This window comes from Sitophilus oryzae, unplaced genomic scaffold, assembly GCF_002938485.1.
Source record: "Sitophilus oryzae breed Bouriz unplaced genomic scaffold, Soryzae_2.0 scaffold_1389_pilon_pilon, whole genome shotgun sequence".
Lineage (NCBI taxonomy): Eukaryota > Metazoa > Arthropoda > Insecta > Coleoptera > Curculionidae > Sitophilus > Sitophilus oryzae.
In genome coordinates, this window is record NW_022146047.1 from 2,811,199 (window position 1) to 2,832,074 (window position 20,876).

General features: G+C 30.9%; 1 protein-coding gene and 1 long non-coding RNA gene across 2 annotated transcripts in view; both read left to right on the forward strand.

Annotated features, from left to right (window-relative positions):
* The window catches only part of LOC115875541 (ecdysone-inducible protein E75), a 324,280-nt gene that overhangs the window by 21,552 nt on the left and 281,852 nt on the right, over positions 1–20,876 (forward strand). The gene's annotated exons all lie outside the window — the stretch shown is intronic.
* On the forward strand, positions 10,406–11,924 carry LOC115875543. Its single transcript, XR_004049019.1, has 3 exons — positions 10,406–10,636; positions 10,937–11,220; positions 11,731–11,924. It is a non-coding gene; the product is annotated as an uncharacterized LOC115875543 (long non-coding RNA).

Here is a 20,876-nt window from a genome sequence, read left to right on the forward strand (position 1 = left end):
AATAAGAAGGATAGGAATACAATATAACAACGAACATCTTTCAAAACACAAAATACACTTAGATCCATTTTATCACATACTAAACCAATGAATACAGAACAACAAACAAAAAATGTAATATACCAAATACCCTGTGAATGCGATAAATTTTACATTGGTGAAACATCTAGACCCTTAAATGTTAGAATTAAAGAACATAAAGATTATTTAAGAAAGGGAGATTTTCACAAATCTAAGATTTGTCAGCATTCTTGGGACACAGGGCACAGAATAAATTTTAATAACGCCAAAATTATAATGAAAGAAGCGATAGCCTCTAAAAGAAAAATAAAAGAGGCTTTTTTAATTCAATCTAATAAAAATAAATGTATTGCTTCATGTCAATCGCTTCTTTGATTTTAAAGAACAATAGATACAACACGATAAATAAACATAAGATACGTAAAATTTAAAAATAATCATACAGAAAGTTTGGGGCTTTTTGGTTTTACCTTATTAAGTAATTGTTATCAGGTAGTAATTGTTAATTTTGAAGTTTAAATATCAAGTTAAAAAAAATGTCATTTTAACAGAACGTCAACGGTTTCTTGTAGACGTATCTATTTTAAAAAAGTAAAGTGTTCTCGAATAGTTGAATTTAAATATTTTAAATAGTTTTTTTCTTTATTCTTTGTATTTTTTTGCTTCCGACGACGGAAAGAGATAACTTTCCGAAACGTTAAGCATTTTTTCTTTGTTAGGCAAATTTGTATTACTGTAAACATAATTTCTGACAAGCAGCGTCCGTTTAGGTTTAACGCAGAAGTGTTTACAAAAAATAATGATTTTATTTTGTAGATTTTCTTGCAGTGCAGTGGCGAAATACCCATAAAGGATTTTTTTGGAAACATGAATCCGCCACATAGGTATAGACATTTTTTAATAAATAAAAAGATCGCATTTGATGCGGGCATCTTATATGATCTGTGACACTCTATACAAATGCAATACTTCCTGTGGAGACCTATAGATTATATTCTTCGAGGTGGCTATCGGCCTGATCCACTGCGACCTTTTCAGATCTATTGTGATCCTCTTCTGATCCTTGGTTACATTCTCCATTCCTATCCTTTTCAAAAGTCTAGCAACTCGTGGAGACTGAACCCTCCATATAGTTCTCTATCAATGGCCTACTACAGAGAACTGCACATTTGCCAGGCTGTCACACCGATACAAAATGTGGTCTGTCATTTCTTCTTCAGATTGACAGAACCTGCACATGGCTTCGTTTGTCAATCCCATTAGCTTTAGATGCCTATACCGCTTGCAATGCCCTGCTGGTAGACCCAGTACAGCTTTGACTGTCTTTCTGTCTTTGCTTATCAAGTCTGCTGTAAATGTTGGCGAATGTTCTACTATGAAATGTTTCTTTTCTCCACCATTCTATAGATTTGGCCATCCATCGCTTTGTGACCATTCTCGTGACTTCTTTTGCAACGCCCCAGAAGGGTGCAGAACCATAGTACAAGGAAAAGCAGAGAACACACGTCAACATTCATCATAGGTGTGATAGGTAAAGACAGGACACCTGTCAAAACTAACAAGGCATTACAAGCTTAATAAGTATGCATTTAAAGCAATTTTAGTGATTTTACAGGAGACTGCTGGACGGCTGGTAGTTATCAGGTTCTTGCCGTGTATTCTATATTTTTACTAGGCATATATCATAGGACTTAAAATCTTGTTGCCCTGCAGAGTTTTTACATTTTGCAGGGACCAGTTAGACCTACTATAATATTGTAAAATGCTAAAATTTATATTATAATAATAATAGTAAAATATTCCTTAAATTTAATTTCTATTATCTCTTAGTTGCTCCTTTGTAGGATTTTCGCATTGGATACTGATACGTTCTTTCTGCTGGTCGAGACTTTTTGATTTCATTTTTATGAAAACTGCAAATAAAGAGTAAGTCGTTTGCTCAATTATTACTCTGAAGATTTTGATGCAAAACCTAAATATTATTTTTTATTTTTTTCTGCTTTTTTTATTTTTTAATATCTTAATATAATTATGCAAATACCTTACCCTATACCGCTAGTATTAAAGGCCTTTTTATAATTTCTTCCGGAAGGGAAATATGGAAATCAAAAGATTACGCAAAAGCGAACGACGTGGCACGCAGGGAAAATGTTAAATGGCGACTCTACCGCTGAGGGGGTGTTGGTTGCGAGGGTGAAGGCAGTAGGGGGCGTTCGGGTTCAAGGTTTCCCGATCGAAAAAGGCCGTTCACCTCTGAAAGGAGCGCTAATGCGGCCAAGTGCGTAAACACGATAAAGGCAAACGTAAATAGGAATAAAGGAAGGATGCTGGAAAATTCCAATTGAATTTTGCTAGATAGAGATTCAGATGAAACAAGAATGGATTTGAAAAAAGAAATAAGAAGAGGAAGAAAAATTATTAATTTATTTATAGGAAAATATACAGATATATTTTTAAATAATTAATATGTTTATTTCATTCATTTTTGATAGATATTACAGCAAGTCTATCCAATGATAGTATACAATTATGTATGGAAGAAATAATATACCTATTCACATACATTCAAGCAGAAGTAAAGTCTGTGTAATTCCATGTGCGTGCTCTAAATACATTGAGAAAACGTAGAAAACTTATGTTAGCTTAGGTACTGAAGCACGGAGGTCACAAAATCAACAAAAGGACAGATGAAATGCAAAAACAAGAAAAAGGATCATCGATGCCATTTATCGGGTCAGAATTGTTCTACGGTATTGCAAAAGAAATAACAAAAAGCGGTACAAAACAGTGGGTGGTAAACAAATCCCTAGAATGGTTGAAAATTTCGCCAGAGCAGAGGTTATACTGTTCATAGCAGAACCATAGTAGAAGGAAAAGCAGAGAACACACGTCAACATTCATCATTGGTGTGATAGGTAAAGACAGGACACCTGTCAAAACTAACAAGGCATTACAAGCTTAATAAGCATGCATTTAAAGCAATTTCAGTGATTTTATAGGAGAGCACTGGACGGCTGGTAGTTATCAGGTTCTCGCCGTGTATTCTATATTTTTACTAGGCATATATCATAGGACTTAAAATGTTATTGCCCTGCAGAGTTTTTACATTTTGTAGGGACCAGTTAGACCTACTATAATATTGTAAAATCCTAAAATTTTTAATATAATAATTATAAAAAGAAATTGGCGCTTATCAAGTTTTTTCCTGGACCCTTCAAATGATAACACGTCAACATTTTAGATGAAAAAACGGTTGTATTTTAACATGTTCTAGTCAGTTTATTAGTCTGGCAAATGTACGTTTCCTTATATTGGACAATGATATACGATGGACAAGGATGGATTATTGTCCAAAATGTAATCTAGATATCAGAGGATCACAATATATCCGAAAAGGTCGCTTTGGAACATAGGCCAAACACCGCTTCATAAAATCGAATTTGGCATTAACTTCATACAGGTTTATTTATTTTTGCTAGCCTTTTTTTGTTTAAATTATATCAAATGATGTATTAATGATTATTTGATATTTTTAAACTGTCAATTTTGACAATTCCTTTTTAAAAATATGCAGTTGTATTCTAAAATTTTCAATCATTATAAAATGTTTAACAAAACTGTCTATTATTCATTATTTTGTTTGACATGTTTCAAAAGGTATATACGTATTTGGATATTTACGATTAATTAAAAAATTGTCAAAAATATGTTTTTTTTTCAGACGTCACAAAAATATTAATTTTTACGACGTGTTTCACAATTTCACATTTTTACGCCTAAGCACAAAACATAGGCATAAAAATACGAGAATATATTATTAATCTGACATAAAGTGTCAAATTTAACGAGCGTAACCATAGTTTCTCGATATATAATTACATACAAGGTATGACTTTATTAGGTATGAATAAATTATTTCGAACGTTTGAAATTGTTTAATAAATTATTTGTGGCGTTTGAAAAAAAAATTGCATGCATGTTCTATTCGGAGTAAAAATGATTTGTGCGTCGGCTGGCCAAACGTACAGCCTCGCCACGGAAAGTGTCATTTTTACTCGAGAACTTTACTTTGAAAATGCTTCTAGAATTGCCTTTAGGTATCCCCGTTTATCTTGAAAATAGAATATTTTCTTTCTTGTTTATAATTTTTCTTTTCTTTTAATTGTTTTCATTAAAATTAATTCATAAATATAACATTTCTACGAACTTTTTAAAAATATATTTGCACTGTCTTTGCCATAAAATACTACCATAAATATGTTTTCGTACAAACGAAAGTAAACTTTGTAAAAGATCATTTTGTGATTTGAATACAGAAAAAGGGAAAAGTCAATGAATGGTGAATGAGAAAGAAAAAAAGGATCAGGTCCGTGGAAAACCCGTGGGGAGCTGTTTTCCAGAATGTTAGGCGCAGCGTAAGGATTCTGGTCCAATGCCAGCAAACTATATTATTCAAAAATTTACATGAAAATAGCTTTGTTAGTTATGCAGATGATGGATGTCCAATTCTTGTATTGTTCTTCTCGTATTTAAAATAACTAGAGTTTTATAATGCTACTACCCATAGATTTATGTATAAAAAAATAAACTATAGCATATCTAGACAGAATCATTTATCAGAATATTTTAGTAAAATATAATAACTCATGGATATGTCGTCACTTCAGGTCTAAAAGAATGGGCTTTTTTCATGGTGTCTTTCCTGTCTCTGGAGTAACATTTTTTATTAATCTATATTGAAAATAGGGGGGCAATGGGACCAGCTACGTCGAAACATCGGTTTCCGATAGATCACAGAAGTTAAACGACGTTAAACGATGCGAGTGGATAACGTGATCGTCTGGAAACCCTGTTGTGCTGTTGTTCCAGGGCAAGAGTGTAAATCTATTGATACTATTGGATGAGCTCGAATATCTCGTGAGTAAGAATCGAGTTAGACGCTGCCCTTCGGTAGGCAATTGACAATGATATGACCGAGAACTGAAAAAGGATACGGTAACTTAAAATACTTTACTTTTTAAATTATAAATAAACAAAAATAGCTTTGGAAAAGGTCGGCTATTTTATGGTTAGTTCTATTCAAAATCTCATTATTTATACATTTAAAACTCCTGGTTTCCTTTTTTTTTCCACCCATTAGTAACGTTATTGACGTTTGCTGTTTCCTGTTGTAAAGCCAAAGGAGAAATTGGCCAAAGCTCGTACGCGCTCAAACGAACTTCGTATTTTTATTGTAAAAGGGGAATCTTCCTCAGGGACCGTAGGGCAAAGGGAACAAACCAGAAAAATGAAGGGTTGACGTGAAAAATTAATACTTTTGAAAAAGACAAGAGAGACTAAACAGAGTTTTTGCAAGGGGCTTGTTGAATAATTGAGTTTATTCGAAGAAACTTTGTTTGGATTTCATTGAATTTGTTTTTCTACAATTGAGAATCTACTGAATTTGCATGTATTTTTACCATTGAATAAAAATACTAAGAAAGAAGACTAATTCTGCTTTTATATTCATACTTTAGACGCAAAAGACGTCATGAGATGCAATTTTTGACAGTTTATTTGACAGTTTACTTGATACATTTGAATTTGATTTTAATCTTTGCCGATTTTTTTGGTTTCTCTGAGCACGAGAGTGTTTCTGAGATTATACAATGGTCTTCAGAACCAGACTTGTTTCATAAGATAAGCGAATATTTAGATGGGCAGTAGAGACGCAGGGTGCCATGCAAAAGACTTTATTGTTTAAAGTTTTTCAAGTTTCTTTTCTGTATTCTATAGAAAAGATTTTTTTTCAAAAAATGGAGGATGGAAATTTGAAAATTACTAAGGCCCGTATTTATAGTCGCGTCTCGAGACGCCAAGACAGTCTTCGGCTCTTGAGAGCGCAAACCAAAGAATACAAAGAATATACCGAGCTAGAAAAAGAATGGACTCTGCCATACTGAAAAATGGTCCTACAGAAGTGGCGCCATCTATTGAGTAGGGCTTGTTTTAAATGGATCGAAGCGCGGGCTTTTTAAATGAGCGTATTTATTGAATTTTACTCTAAAATAATTAAATTTGATTATTAAATCTTATTTTTTACACAAATTCAACAATACAATAACAAGTATCGTTGTGATGTGTAAAAAATGAGATTTGTAAAATATAAGATTTGTTGAGTGAGTTTTAAGATATTAAATGGAGAAAATTGAGAGAAGAGGTCAAAGAACATATAGAATTGGAACAAAAAATCACCCAAATGTTCTGCTATTAAAATGGACACCCTCTTGATAATCTGGCTTATTGTAGGTTGGCTAACACCACGCAAATCCCCATTTACCATCTGAAAATTACAAGTCGCATAAAACTGTACACAAATTAGTAATTGAATGACGGGGAGAATGTGTAAACCACGATTGGTAGGTTTTTGCAAGTCTTCAATTTATAAGAGGTAAAATAGTTTGTGTAATTGTAGCCTTGTTAAACCTATATCGGCATAAATCCCCCCTCGCTAAACATTTCTATTGGATTTCCTGCATCCCATATATATCTTTTTGGAACTCGAAGACGATTTTCTTCTTCCACATGGTCTAAAATATCCTCAAACTCTTCTAACATATTCAAAACTGTTTAATCGGGCAAAACGGATTTACTTTGTTTACTAAAAAAGTTAGGTTAAGAAACTATCCACAGATCACATAAACTATCCAAAATGACAATCTCCAAAATGAAAATCGCCGTCTCCAAAATGACGTTTGCTCTTATATTCTGTGGATCGCTCTCTCAAGAGCCCAAGACTGTCTTGGCGTCTCGAGACGCGACTATAAATACGGGCCTAAAAGCTTCATTCATTCAGAACCTCGCAATTAGTGGAATAAATTAGTGGTTTCAATTAGCGTAGAAGTTTGTTCTTTATTTCAATGTCAGCATTCAGATCGTCAAAATTAGTGGTAGACATTTTCAATTAGTAGAAAAAGTTATCAAACTTTTAATTTTTCCACTAATTTTACTTCAAAATTTGCGAGAAATATCATTTTGGCCTGTGATCATCTTCCGTCAAGAGAAATTGTGGTTAGAAATCAAAAGTTGATTGTTTTATAAGCTAAATATTAGGCATTCTCAATGGATACAACTGACTAACGCAAGCTGTTGCTAGGATATTCTATTAATTTTAATTGTGTTTTTTAAACATTGTGAATGATCATAAACTAAAAAGTATAAAGTGTAATTTAACCCACTAATTTATTGCACTAATTGCGAGGTTCTGAATGAAGCTTAATTTTTTTTCGTGAAATCAATCTGAAATAAAACTGTTCATAAAGAGCGTGCGTTTGTTGGATTTTTTATATTTAGACATTATGTGACCTTGTGTCTACTTTTTTCCACTTAAAATCAATGAACTTTACCAAGCTAAGTAAGGGGTATTGATTAAATATTATAATACGGGTATTGTATTGTTTTCTTTTATGAAAATTACTATTGTATATAGCATAAAAAATTAATTAAAACGTTTTGTTTATATCATGAATAAATTAAATGAAGTTTTTTACAGGCTGTTTCATATAAAAAAACACAGGACGTTAATTTGAAATATTAAGTAAGCGATGTGATATATCGATTTTTATTTCCAAGAATTTAAAAGAATTAATTTCGAACTTATTGCTGGTAATGTCTAAGAAATCAAACATTGCTTCCTAGCCGCTTGGATTTGGTCATTTGCAATTAACTTGGCATATTTTTGTCAGATTTTTTTTCTGCTATAACTGGACTATCACCAAAATGATACCTATTAGATCATTATTTTAAAAATATCCATTTACTCGAATATTCAAACAAATTGAAAGTCAATTCCTGCATAGGGTTAAGTTGTCGTTGTATTCTGATAAAGAGTATCATTAAAGGTAAAATAATATATCAGGGGTCTAATATCAAAAGCAGGTAACTCCTCCATTCCTACACTCCGACTCTCCAACCTATACGGTCCTATAATTAAATTTGCACTTGAAATTGATACTGAACCAAAATTTACAACGAAATTTAAATTATAAACTGGAGAAATGGTGGAGTTTGCTGCTTTTGATATTAGACTCCTAAAATGTTTCCTTATTATTTAACTACTATAGTCTGTCCAGTGCCTGCTATTAAAAGACACAGGGGAACTGTTTACATTTTATGCGAATGCCAACATCCTATTGTTATTGTTTGGTATGTTGCCCAGTATTTCTCCGCTTTTGTTTATTTTTAATTTTGTATACGTATACTTTGGGGAAATCTTAAGAAAATAATAATATAATTAGCTTACTACTTTTCAAAATTTCGACATTTATAATTTTATTTAGTACTTATTAAGATTCAGTCAAGATTACAAGAAAAATAAACTTGAAATATTTGTAAATTTCGTCATTTTTCATCAGCCGTTAGGATTAATTTTTAATCTGACAACGCCGCTCTGTTGTTATAGTATAGTGTGACCAACGGATCTGTAGCTACGGGGTATCGGCAGGGGAACGCAGTTGTAAACAAAACACGCCCAATTTCATTCATAAAATAGGCATGGGCGTACGGTGTTATATGAAAATAATGTGTATCATAAATATAATACTCAGATTAATAATTTTTTTCAAAAAACTTTATGCTGTTTGAATCGTTACTGTTGAGTTAGCAGATAAACACACTAAAAGCTTTTATTAAAAGCTCCCTTAAATATTTTGAATCATTTTATTATTGTGTTGTTAATATAATAGAAGAAATAATTACAGCTGGGGGTTGGAACCTTTGGTGTTACACAGCAAAATAAAACACTAAATCAGTACAATACACCAAAACACTTTTAATTTTACACACACTGGACGCGCACGTTCGCTAACCACGTCTGCCATCAGCAGATGATCAAGACTGAGTCTTGAGGTATATTTATTTATATATCTGTACTAACTATATTTTTCTATAATACATAATTTTAAATATAACTATTTCCAGCAAAAAAAAAAATCTTGAAAATAGTTAACTTTGGAAGCGCAAACAAAACATAATTTTACTCATCAGTAGATCTGATATTGCCTATTACACCAGATATGGTATCGCTCGCCAGCAGTTTTTAAAGGTTAGGTCATTGTCTACCCATATGTTACATCAAATAGATAATACTTGGCTATATTTTCGAATTTCGCGTATATATATTTATATCTCTCTCTGCAATATAATGGGCCGCTCCATTAATATTTATCTGTTATTTTAACATTTACGCCAAAAAAAATTCATTTGATTTTAATAACCCCCTAAGCGTTTCCCTGCAAAAAGGAAAATTCGATTCTTCCTGCAATTTTTGCAAAAAGCTTTCTAATTGTGGGGACGAGTTTGAATTCGAGATAAAAATCTATTTATCAAATTCCTGACCACTTCGAAAAAGTCGTTGAGCTTTTCGACAGCAGTCTCACGTGGTCGTTTCTTTCCAGAGAGGATATCATTTTATCGGGGTTAGTTTTCAGCCTTTTTTTTTATCTTCTGTGTGAATTTTTTTATAGCCAATACGCTAACTCCGGTATAAAGAAATATCCGCTCAAGTTTACGTTTAAGCGGCAACTCAAGCGAACTCTCTGTAGCTTCTTCATCGCAAACCCTATTATGAACACAAGGAAATAAACCAAATGAGATTTCATCCACGTTATTATTAACTTACCTATATAAATTAGCTATTATTTCTCTTGTCTGACTATGTAGCGTCTTACCCTTAACAAATTTATTCGTTTTAAAACACAAATATACGATCAAACTTGATATTAATAATTAAAAACTACGAACGAAAACATTATAACAAGACAACAAACAATAAAAACACAACTTAACTATCAAATATACTAAAAATATAGGAATAAAGTTTAGGATAACCGGTATAAAATAATGAAATAAAGTAATAATGATCAAAAAAATGACACCGCCACTGGATATTTCAATAGTATTCAATATTCCTACTCTTTTCAGAAGAGACCGTGAAGTTGGGGATAAAGCAAGCGAATAGGAAAGGCGTAAAAAGCCATGGCAACCGCGTGTGTAACAAATCCTGTGACGTACTCGCCAATCATGTTCGATGAATAGGCGGCCATGCGCGGCGATGCCGGTTTGCCAATGATATCGTTGAAAATCTTCAACTTTCATAATAGACAGATTATACAGAATGAAAGAAATAAGTTATTAAATAAAACATATCGAACAATATGAACTACGTTAAAATTCGTTAGTAATATACATCAGAATATATGCTAAACACATTATATATAATAAAAATATATTAAATTTATAGTTCATGTCTGGCAATTTTGCAATTTTATAGATAAACGTGGCAATATCGATTTTTTTTTCTCGCATTCCTTCCGTAGCTACAGATCCGCTGGTCAAACAGTATTTTCTATAGTAGGGGAATTGGACGCGGTCAACAGTGTCAATACTGTCGATAAACAGCTGATTGGCATGATCAGCTGTTTTCCGTGCTTTTATTTTTCCATATTTCTTAACTATTAATAAACTATTAATGTATAATTGTTTCATTTTATATAAAAGACCAAAATTAGCATTTAAAATGGGTCTACACTGGCAAAATGTGTGAGAATAAAAGAATTTAAACATCGTCATTTCAAAAGTAAGTACTGTTCTGTGGTAATACAACATATCGTTTTATTTACCTAAAATATTTACCATATTTGTTAAAATTTGTTTATTTGTTTTATAATATAATTTTGTGAATATAATATATTGTGTATATTATAAGAAGTAATGTTTATATTTTGTTACAATATTGTCCGATTTAAAATCGTATATTTGTATTTAATTATGAATACAAATAATTTGTATGTTTACATAAATTATAATTGGTATGTTTACATTTGTAAAATAATGCCTATTTACGTTTCTATTACTAAGATAAATATTTTTATTTCAGATTTCTAAAAGATAGTGAGAGAAAAAATTAAATGGTTTTCTCTGTTAGGATTTATTCATAGCATAATATTAAAAAGTCGAGCAAAAGAGAACTCAAGAACAGCTGATTTTTTTATAAGGAATTGAAGAAAATATTTAAAATCTGATGATTTTCACAGCCATTTATGTCGCGATTTGTGGTCTTTCAGTTGTTTCAACATCATCTAGGAAATTAACATTAAGATATCAGGATCCTGCATATAACAAGATAAGAACTATGATCTTGTTAGGATACCGTCACAATATGTAAGTACATATATATTTACAGTTTAATTTTTTAATATAAAATATTACTATATACTAATATGTATACACAGATTCAAAGTGTACAGGGTGGTGCCTTTCATATGATATGAAGGTTTCAAGGATTTTTGTTGATGGAAGTTTGTATTGAAAGAACAAATGGAGGGTTTAGAAATCAATCAAGTCATACAAATTCACTTTCATTTTCCTTGGAGCCTTCGCGTCCTATGAGAGGTGTTACCCTATATGTATATAGATTTGTATATATATATATATATATATATATATATATTATATTAATATTATTTTACTAAAATTACACTATAGTTGTATAAGATCTCACCATCGAAAAAAAAACAGCGTTAGGGTTGGCTTTGAAAGCAAGATTTATGTAATTTTATAAAATGTAAATTTATGTGGTGAATGTCATTGATCGTCAATTTTATTTTGCTCACAATGTATACTCAATGTAGATATTTATATTCACCAACTTCATGTTTATATTTTGTTTAGGAAGTGAAGATATTCATGGTGTGGAAGTCGTTACTTTAATTACATAGTGCATATGAAATTGGTCCCTTTACATCATGTTTAAAATTGACGTAATGCTACTATGCAAAATAGTGAGAGATGTGAACCCTAGGCAGAGCTACAGAATTACTTTTGTTGAGAGACAAATTATGATAGTGATTAGAATCGCATATTCTAGACTTTACTTAAAAAATGATTTGTTCCGGAATGAACTTTTATAGTGTGGAGGAATACCTGCAAATTATAATATGAGGCCTACGTATATGATAATTTTTTTATTATGATCTGTTGTGTTTGTTTTATATTTTGTATTATATATTTGTGTTAGCTTTAAAGGTATTGACTATTCCTATACAATTGTACATTGTTTTATGGAAATAAATAAATGATTGATTGATTGAATAAGTTAGGAAACCATACGATCGAGAAAAAACGGCTTCAAAGACGACTGGGGAAATGAAAATATGATAATTTCCAGTGAGGTCAAGCCCTAGAAGTCATTTTCTTAGCTCATACTGACTTTTTAAAGGCGCTCTAAGGTTGTATTTTATTTTTTACATTAAGTAAATATGATTTTTTAAATGGTGTAGTTTAAGATTGACTTCGCTAAATTGAATATCAATCGTCATTCCTCAGCCGCCTGACGCCGTTTTTTTTTTAGACTATTTGCTATAACTATGTTATCTGTTATGCAAATACATATGTCGACAAGTAAAAAGCCAATGAGAAATTAGTTTCTGCTTGGATCCTTACAGTGGCATTTTAACAAAATATATATTTTTCAGGTTACAATATTTTATTTAATATGAACCTGTAAATGTAAGAATATTATACATATATTATATTTTTTACTCAGTCCCTAAATATATTATTAAAATACAACACTTGTGTTTTTTATTAATATCGTGTTATGATTAATACCTAATTAATGTAAAATTATATGGTATGTAAATATCCTTACACTGAGAATTCGTTTGGTCAAAATATTACTCTCTTACTAATATGAATTTGAAAAATACAGAACATTGTTTTTTTTTAGTTTTTGTGCTAATATTTCCACTTAAAATTACCGAATATATGGTATAGGTAGGAAAAGATGAATTTTGTGCTTTTTAATTATATATTATATTAATTATATTATTATTGTAAATAATATCTACTGATATTTAATATAAAAAATAGTTATTCACATGCATCTATTTTTGTTTTGTAATTAATACTATCTAAATAACAAGACATCTTATATAATAGATCCATTAACATTTTAGTTTATCAATTATCAATCACTATACTATATACAATACGTATAATATCTTTTAATTATATCTAACTTTTAATTATTGAATATTTAATAAATAAATTTTTTATAGTGTTTGTTAAATATTTTATAGCATATACTATTATGTATTTATAATAATTTATTAGTTTTATTGCATGAACATATTTTTAAAATTTATTATTAAAAAATATTTTATCTTTGCCTCTAACCACCTACTTCTATATCTCTGGCTTTTACTTTTACTATCATCAATGAATCTCAAGGTTAAATTCTGTTTGATGCTCTTCCCGCTGTAAACTCCCCCTACCACTTTCCTCTTTACCCCGCTGTACATAAACTATGGTAGTGGGGGCACTCACCGATAAAACGATGTAGGCACCTCGATTTTGTGAATTTATGAATGACTTGCTCTATCTATTTTTATTCTTAATCTAAGTTAAAAGATCAGCCTACGGGCGAGATTTATGACGTCACGCTAGTTAGATATAACGGATTAATAAATATTTTGTAGAATACATGGAAAACATAATTATTCCTCAGATTTTTGGTTTGTATTTTAAAAATGATATAGTTTACATGAAATATACATAATATACAGTTAATAACTACAACATATATACCTATTTATAGTAATAAATACTTTTGCAAATAAACTATGAACCATACAAATGCAGCAAATGTTTTACAATGTACAAGTAATGTATAGGTACATACAAGATAATGGTAAAAATGTAATATATTTTAAATTTTGGGGTTTGAAAATCGATCTAATTTAACAAAAACATTCAATATCTACTAATAGTGATGTATTATTATATGCATTCACAAAATTTATATGTATATTTTGCAAGTATCAATGTTCGAAAAATTATATTTACAAATAATACAATATTATCTAAAAAAAAAGCGTCAGCGATGGCTAATGAAATGAAGATCGCTGGCATTTTATATAAAATTATTCTAAAACTTTTTATTTTCTTGGGATTTTTAGGTTCGGGAAAACGCTCATTTAAGTTTTTCATTTGGGTTTTCATTATTTTTATTTGGTTTAAGAAAACGTTTCGGCTAACTATAGCCTTCATCAGTGTTGTGTCTGCCAGAGAAAAATAGTGTCGAATATAATCCAATTACATATACAATATAATTCACACCTCATAATGTTTACTGCAATTAATAAACTAATATAAACTTATCAAAAGATGACCACATATTTTTAAAATTATTATTCTTAACACTAAAATTATCTACATTGACTATGGAGTACGCAGTAAACATTATGTGCGTGGTGTGAATATTTTATATGTAATTTTTTGGATTATATTCGACACTATTTTTCATATGACACAACACTGATAGAAGGCTATAATGTTAGCCGAAACGTTTTTTAAACCAAATAAAAATAATGAAACACCAAATGAAAACTTAATCATCGTTTTTCCCGAACCTAAATCCCCAAGAAAATCAAAAATTTAGAATATTTAGAAACAAGGTTCAAAAGAATATCAAATTTTCCCAAGATTGTAAAATTCTAGTTAATTATTTTTTATGTGTACAGTTATTTAGGGAGCTATCATCGATGTTCATTTCCAAGCCAACTAGACGCCGATTTTTTCGATGATACGGTATAATTCTTACATAAAATGTAAATAACATTAGACCAATTAAAACAAAAGAAATATTAATTTCTTAGTATTTTTAGTAACACCTTTATTCTTAAAACTTAATTTTTGTATTATGCAAATATATCAATTTTATTGTTATTTTATTCATATTGTATTCAGCCATCACTTAAATATTTGATATTAATTTGTATTATAAATAATCAACTCTATTCATTAAAAATTACTGCACAAATATATGTTATGCTTGACATACATTATATATTATCAAACAAAAACACATTCTTCTTTTAAACTGTATCAGTCTTGTCTTTACAAAAATCTTTTAAAATTTGAACTCAAAATAATAATCTTTTCATGATCTTTAATATACTTATTCTTTATTTTTCCCTAGATCATAATACCTACCTACGTGTTTGAATCTATCGAAGCTGAACCAACAACACTTGAGTGGAGATTCCACAATATGAATAAAATAAACATAATTGTCCAGTTTTCATTAATACCATCATGAGAGAATATTATTTTTAAATTTACTAAAGATATTTTCAATAGAATTCTCTTGATTTATAACTCGTACCCACTTTTCTTGCTCTTCCGGACACTTTAGGCTGCCTAGTATAACTATCCTTTCCACCAGGAACACAACAAAGATGAGGCATAGCACCAAAAACACACTCCACTTAAGCTTTATTGATGAATTGTTAGAGTCACAGTTTCTTTCTTTAAAAAAATACAACTTAGATATTTTTTACTCATTTGGGACACTCTGTATCATGTAAAATTATTTTTAAATTGTACCTCTAATAGTCCTTCATCGAACCCAAAACTTACAATTTGCAAAAATCTAAGAGTTTAGCTACATTACTCCGCGTTGTATGTGGTGAACAACCCTGTATATCTTTTTTATTAATACTGGTGTTAAGTTTTTCCTGATCTCACCATTTTATTATAGAACTTATTATAAAACTTATAGTTCATGTATTCCCACTATTATGTTCCATAAGTGATGATGCTCTAACTACAGTAGTGTACATCCAGTGTATAATGTACGGTTGCAGACCCCATCTTCCAAACATTTTCTTACATGCATAGAATGCATTTATTCCTCTTATCATTCATTCCTCAGCGTTCCTTTTCCAGGAAAGCTTCGAGCCCAGGGTAATTCCTAAATATTTTTTTTCTTAGCAAGTAGAAGTGTCTTTCCTTCCCGCTTTGGTAGCGTGAACTTGGGAATCTTGTATTTTCTTGTAAACAGAATGAGTTCGGTTTTGTCTGGGCTAATGCTGAAACCATTCCTTTTTGCCCATTCCGTTAGCTTCTTCAGAACAGATTCCATGATGTTACTGATCGTCTGCAAGTCTTTGCCAATCATCAGTATTACCACGTCGTCTGCATATGCCTTTATCATAATTCCCTTCATTGTCAGTGAGGTCAGGATCGGGTTCATTACAATCACCCACATCAGAGGTGATAATATCCTTCCTTGTAGCGTGCCTCTTGTTGCGCGCTTTCTGGTGATCGCATAGTCCTGTTCTCTAGCATTTATAACGCCCAGTCAATGGTTAACTCGTTTTTAACTACCTTTAGTTCCTCCATGGTTTTTCGATCGCCTCTGTCGTTATATTATTGAAGGATCAGAAGAGGACCACAACAGATCTGAGAAGGTCGTAGTGGATCAGGCCGAGGGAGCCACCTCTAGGAATCTATTCTACATTATTGAAAGCACCCTCTATATCTAAGAAAGCCACTAATATGTTTTTCTTATCCCTGAGGGATTTTTCAATTGTACCTACGATCGAATGCAGAGCACCTTCAACTAATTTTTGATAATTTCAACTATCGATTGATGCTGTAAATAATTTATAGTTTAAAATTAAATCTAAATGCAATAATTGCATTGACCGATGAATAACTATCATTCACTGTGTATTCCTGCTGATGTTTTTGGTTCACTATGACAATAAGAGCGTTGATGACTATACAAATATTTTCCAGCCATGACTGGGCGAATATCTTTAGCAAACAAGCGATCAGTCAAAAGCAAAGAATAATATAGCTTTTAGTATAAAGATAGTGGCATCAAAACTATCAACTATTGCTGAGTAGCCTGCAGGTAGGGACCAGCTAACCATCACCCTTGTTTATACCTATATTCTTATACAAGACTATCATACACTATTGAATGTTTCAAAAACACTATAAAGCTTGGTATAAGGATAGTATTTAACTTTTATTATGACTTCTAATTGTTACCAAAAAAAAATACAGATTTTTGGTGTTATAGTTCGAAAAATAAAGCTAATTCCAGCGTTGGCAACATAACAGGGAGATAACGATGAAGATTCACTGTGCCTTCGGCCATTTTAGCCTTTGTTCTAATTAGATTTGGAAAATTGACGCTCCCATTTTGCGTTTTCCGTGGGGATAAGGCGGCGGGCAAGATAAATCTGGATTTAATGTTGGAAAACTGACGCGCGTTGTTAATGGTCGGGATTAAATCGTCCATGGCGTAACCGTATGTCAGGTCTCATGTTTATTAAGCAGGGCGAATTGTTGGCCGATGGCTTAGGAGGGGGGAGCCATTTTAAATTAAACATTTGTAGGTATATGAAGTTGGGCCAATTTAATTAAAATAGTTTGGCAGACGGTTTTTAATAATAGGAGATTTTTATTAATCTTCACCAAGGGCTTTTTAACTAGCCGATTATTTTTTATATTGAAGGTAATATTTGTGCGATCAAAAAAAAACGCGCTTAAAGTTATTTTAGAAATGACGGTCATTTCATACATATATAAAATTGTATGGTGATGACATCAATGAGGATTGATTGACGTATTGAATTAGTTTCGTTTACTTCTTGTTTTACCCGAAATTACTACAACTTCGATTTTTAAACGGTACCGTCAGTATTTTTTATTTGATAGAAAATGGCATTCTGTATAGAATGACATACTTATGATATGTCAACTTTTGACGTTTTCACTTAGAAAAAATAGTATTTTAAATTTCAATCTAGAATGCCACGGCCGCAAATGTAACGACAGTTTGACTCGAAATACTAAGTATAAGTATGTGGTACCAAATTACTCGTAAGAAAATGCTTTTTTTTCCAAATATGCTAAATGAGCTACCCTCGTTCCATTTGAAAAAACTGAGTTATGATTAAAAATATGATTTGAGCATCTTTTAAACGGCAAGGAATATATCCTAAAAAACATGGGAACAAATCTTTTTTTCAAAGCTCTTTGATTAAAAATTAATGGTTTTAACACAGCCATATAGCACTTTAAATTGAAATTTAAAATGTTATTTTTCTTAATTGAAATTGTCAAAATATGTTGTTGACATATGATATGTCATTCTATTCAGAATGTCATTTTCTATCAAAAAAAGTAAAAAGTTTAATAAAAAAATATCTATCGTTATTTCTAAGCTAACTTGGCCAAATGTTTTGATCAAAATCAATTTTTTTATGATCAAGGGGGGTTTGACTTTGACAGTTAAAAATGTAATGTAAACGAAATCTAATGTAATTTCTCATAAAAAATTAAATAATGTTTATCTTTTATTATATACAGCACACTTGATTATACAAGGATTATACGGAATGTGAGGTTAACAATATATTAGCATTTCAGATAAAATTTTGATTGAGAAAAATCTAAATTCAGTTACGGAAGGTTGTTCAACAAAAAAAAATTACATAATACAACTTAGAAACAAACACTTAAAAATCAAAATATCTATTTATTTTATCTAAAAAACTGATGGAAATATTTTCTGAGTAGATACGTAATAATGATTAATATTGATTAGATATATATGTATAGCATATCTATTGAAACAATAATTTTGACTGCCATATTCAGATGTTTACTTTTAACTTCAAAAATCACATTTAACTATTCAAATAAAATCATCACTGATATTGAAATAAATCTTATTATTGTAATACCGTATGACTCAAAAAAAGGCGGCGGCGCAATCAGCAATGGCTATGAAATGAAGATCGCTGTATCGCTATCATATGGGAACTGTCATCGATGTTCATTTGGAAGCCAACTGGACGCCATTTTTTTAGATCATAAGGTATATGCTTGTCCTGTACAGGGTTTCCAGTTTTCCGATAAAGCTCCATATCAAGTTTCCTATTTGAGATTTTCCTCTGGTACGCCATATGACTTAATATAAAGTTAGTTCAACGAAAGGATACATGACAGTGACAGTTGTCTGTCATTTTAATTCATAGATAAATAATTGTATTTTCTGTCATTATTTGAATGTCATCCGTCGTGGATCTTGTCTGCACATATTAATTTTTTCATGAAATATGCTGAACATAATTCCATTACGATTTTGTTTTGATATTTTAATAATCTTTTACAAACTTTGTGTTCGTTATTGAATATGTGTGTTGAGATTTTTTTCAATACAATTTAATAGCCGTGGCACTTAGAGCTTTATACAGGGTGGTCCGAATTGTATTTCGGAAACTTTCGCAGCATATTCTGCAGATAAATATAAGTCAAAAAGTTCGTATAAATGTTGTCCTAAAATGCTTAGTTTCGGAGATACAGGGTGTAGAAGTTAAAAATTTATGAAATAACGTCTATATTTGGATGAAAATTGTTATCTGGGATTTTTCTGCCATGAGAAATTTGATTTTAATGTCAATATGACGCCTACTTGTAGAGGGCGCCACCTACATATTTTTTAACTGGTTTGAAGAGTAATAAGTTTTCGTCCGTACCTGTATAAAACTACTGAGTAAAGAAAATATACATTTACGACGTTTTTTACGTAAAAAAGGTCTCTTGGTACAATAGCTACGAGTTGTAATGGTTCTCGAGATATTTGGAATCGAAATTATCAATACCTGTCATCGTTGACATGTATTACACATGTTGACTAAATAGTTTTTAGACTGATCCCATAAATTTGACATGATTTTGTGTCAAAAGTTCAACAGAAACTGCTTTATCATCATTTTTTCGAAGAAAAACATATGATTAATTTAAAAAAATGAAAAGTTCTCAAATGTATCATTCGTTTATTTTTTGTCAATAATGACATGTGTATTGACTATTTCCATTCTAAATATCTTGAGAATGGTTGCTCCTAGCGATTTTTAGCAAGAGACATTTTTTATACGTAAAAAATTACGAAAATGTATATTTTTTCACTCAATAATTTTTACAGGTACGGACGAAAAGTTATTACTCTTCGAAACAGTTAAAACACCCCTACAAATAGGAGTCATATTGACATCAAAATCAAATTTCTCATGCGAAAAAACTTCCGGACACCAATTTTCATCCAAATATTGACTTTATTTCATAAATTGCTTCGAAAAAATCGAAATAAAAATGAAACTTCTACACCCTGACAACTAAGCAATTTAGGACATACATTTATACGAACTTTTTTACTTATTTTTATTTGCAGAATATGCTGCCGAAGTTTCCGGAATACAGTTCGGACCACCCTGTATACCTTGTTGGTTATGGGAACTTGGGACATTTTACAAATAAAACATGACAAACCGATTGTTTGTCACTTAGAACAATATTTACTTCAAGTCTTCATTTAATTCTCTGAGTTCTTTTATGTATACTTTTATATTCATACAAAGAGCTAATATGAAATCATCTACCGTTTAAATTAAATACCAAATGTGATATTTATTAAGACAGGATGTATATTATTGTGTGAAGTGCTTTTGGTGAGAGTTCTTTCTATATAAATTTGGGCCATTAAAATTCAGTGGTGCTTTTCAATGAAAATACAACCAACGAAAAATAAACGGCCATACGAGATACTCGAATTGCAAGTCTTATCACGGAAGGCTCCCAAAAGATGCATCGCTTCTTTAAATGCAGTTCGGTGACCGTCTTGGCGTATTTTCGTCTTTTGTACTTCGCAATCTACGTGCAAAAACTTCAATTTGATTTTCGGTAGGTGGCATGTCGCTCGAACGGAAGGTACCATACAAACACAAAAAGTTGTTAAAAATAATACAATACCTTAATAACCATATGTCTTCAAGCAGAATACTTAATTTCTTGAGTCAAAAGAATTTACTTTTTTTTGATACTTTAGAAGATTGTTAAATTATCATGACTATTGTTTGATGTTTGATGTCATTCAATAATTGTTAATTGTTAATGGGGGAATCCCATCCCCATCTGATTCATATTTATTAGTGATGAGCAAATTCTTCTTTTTA